Source organism: Bufo bufo, chromosome 1 (assembly GCF_905171765.1).
Source record: "Bufo bufo chromosome 1, aBufBuf1.1, whole genome shotgun sequence".
Lineage (NCBI taxonomy): Eukaryota > Metazoa > Chordata > Amphibia > Anura > Bufonidae > Bufo > Bufo bufo.
Window position 1 is genome coordinate 257,843,999 of NC_053389.1, and position 3,226 is coordinate 257,847,224.

The 3,226-nt window shown below is 37.3% G+C and overlaps 1 pseudogene; it reads right to left on the reverse strand.

The window, feature by feature from the left end:
• Positions 1 to 883: 883 nt before the first annotated feature.
• LOC121006248 lies at positions 884 to 1,192 on the reverse strand (annotated as a pseudogene).
• Between the last annotated feature and the right edge of the window lie 2,034 nt (positions 1,193 to 3,226).

Consider the following 3,226-nt stretch of genomic DNA (forward strand, 5'->3'; position numbering starts at 1 on the left):
TTATACATTTACTCGGATTAAACGTTTGATCTGTCATCTACGTTCTATTACAAATAAAATATTGACATTTGCCATCTCCACATCATTGCATTCAGTTTTTATTCACAATTTGTTTAGTGTCCCAACTTTTTTGGAATCCGGTTTGTATATATAATGGCCTCTCTGTATAATTATTATATATAATGAACCCCCCAGTAGTATTATAATATGTAATGGCCCCCTCCGTATTATTAGGATATATAATAGCCCATTATATATCCTAATATTACAAAGGGGCCATTATACATTACACAGAGGGGGCCGTTATATATTATACAGAGGGGGCCATTATATATAATAATAATAATAACTAATAATAATAAAACTCTGCAGAGATGAGACGCAGCTGAAAGAAGGTATCATGGCGGTCTTATCTCCGAATGAAGACATTGAGGAAAGTCTACATCACAGGAGACATCACTGGATGGATGAGGTATGTGGTGCTGTATTATACTGTATATTTTGCAGTGATGTATGTAATGTCCAAACACATATTTGTTTCACAGTAGGGTTGGGAAGAAAAGTTGTGTCCTTGCCAGGCCCAGGTGAGCATCAGAGTAAATAACTACCACCTCCATTATTGCTACAACCAATCATAATCTCTCCTGGGCTCGCTACAATCAGTAGTAAACTACTGCCAAAGTTGTGAAATGATGAACCATTTCACAACTTTCTTAAGATTTTTTAGCCATTTATGAACACTGAGGATTATATAATAAGGAAAATTTTTATAATTTATTTAAATGAGTCAGATCTATAAAAACAAAAGATGTCATACATACAACCAGCGTCGGAGAAACACTTAATCTAAATACAATACAATGTGCATCCACCTTCCCAAGACTTAGATGGGCTTAATCTTAAAGTGAAGACCAATGAAACTGGAGACCAGACATTTCAGGTCCTGAACCAGTTAATAGAAAACTCTTAGTCCTTCGGGGTCTTTGGACTGGTTTACATCTATAAGAGAGCCGATTTTTGAAGTTGTGAAAGAAATGTGCTCATCGCCGATCACAATCTCCAGCTCCGGTCGTCCAACTCTGTCAGGAGGGGGCCAGAGGGCATCATCTTCTTTTGTGACTTCACTGTAATTTATGATGTGTTTCAGCTCCTCCATCACACTTTTGTGCACATAGGACTCCTTCCTGATCATGACGTCATGCAAGTTTACAGGATTTTATTATGAAAAACAAGACTGGAGCCAAATAATAGTCTATCTATCTATCGATCTATCTATCAGGAAACACATCAGCACTGTCAGAAGCAATCCCTCCCAGATCATAGGCAATAGGCCAAATGGATAATCAAAAAACAAAATGAGTGATCAAAAAACGATGCAGCTCTCAAAGAGTCTATCTATCTGTCTATCTATCCATCTATCTTTCTATCTCATAGCTCAATATAAATTTTCTGATATTTAAATATAAAAAGGGAGGTTCCATAGTATGGATAAAAGACTGGCCTTAGCTAGTGGATAGTGCGGTATATGATATCTATTACCTTGTGCATCAAGACCATGGTTGTTCACCCTTCATCTTTTTATGTTCAGTAGCAGTACACATCATGTGGCACACACTCGGGTCTTTTTACCACACTGGATGTATTGTATATTACAATCAACTCGATTTCTGTAGCTTAAAATGATCATCACAAGATAATCTCTTAATTAGTGACGATAATTCATTTGAGGGTCACAGTCAGTTTGCAACATTTACAGCACAAATCTTGTCATTGTTCAGCACGTTCCTCGCAGCTGCGTTTCTTGAACTATCCACCCAGGACAACGAACCAACATGTTTCCTGAGATCAAATTAATATTCTCTGTCTTAATCCCATAATAATTTTCTAATACCTTTCACTAGTCTGTCACTAGTGGTTGAATCAAAAGTTGGCAGACACTGCTTCAGAGAGGCTTACATAAGAGACAGAAGAAGTGGAGGCATACACAGATCCAAAGAGTAATTTTGTATAACAGACGTAGCAGTAGACCTATAGATTTGGGTGGTGTTGAGCAAAGTGAAGTTTTCGAAGCGGAATTCAGTACGAAGTTTAGGAAAACATCCATTTGCAATGAATCTGAATTTACTTGCACTTCGTGGTAACAAATTCGTTTTTCCTAAAATGGCGGCTGCACGTGTTACAAAGCGAAACTAAGAAGCCCAGGAATGTGAGATCACCCATATTGTCGAGCAGCCAACAAATCCGAAGATAGCCATCCCCTGTGATGTCAAAGCCATATAAAACCCTCATCCTGCGGGGTCTCCGCCACTGTCCTGTGAGTCAAGCATAGGTAGAGACATGGCAAACGCTCATGCACTAGGAACAGTGTTTCTGAAAATGACTTAGGCTGCGTTGGTTTTATTTATTTATTCATCAGTTGTAAATGTAATTCAATACCAATAAGATGGAATCCTTTATTATTCCACTGCCAGCGTGCCAACCAATACCATCCAGTCTGCACCCCTTAGAGGGGCCAGTTCTTAAAGGAAATTTGTTACCAAAAAATGTATCCGCCAGTTAAAACCAGATAGCGACACATCCCATTTATTTCTGATCTGATATTATTTTCTGATTACAGATTTTTTTATTCTGTTTTTATTTTTTAACATGATTATTGGGGCGGACATTTTGCCTGAGCTGTTCTTAACAGCATTTACAAAGCTTTTTTAAAAATTTCTTTACGGCAGTCCCATGGGCCATAGACACAATAGTCAGGAAGAGACCTCCTTGACTTCTATGGGAGAGTCTTCTAGGCATGCCCTGTGACTTGGTGGATCCTGTCTTATCTATACACAGAGGTGATATCTCCTTATCAGTACCGACACATTAAGAATAATATATAACTGCAGTAAAGTGATCTGTAACAGACCAAGAAGTGGCACCAATTATTAGACATAGTGGACAGTGCAAAAACTGCAGGATTTTATGTTTTTTGTTTAAATATAGATATTGACTTTGAGAATGTAAAAATAACATAATCAAAAGCTCTTTAAAAATATGTTAAACATAAAAATGTGATTTAAACAATAGGTCATTTTCTGATAACACACATTTATTAGAAAGAAAAAAGTAACTGTTATTTTCCATACAAAATTAATCAACGACATTATTAATTTTCTTCTTTTTACACCTTAATTCCTACCGCCCAGTACACCCCCTAACCCTCCCTCCCCTTGCGATGCATCTC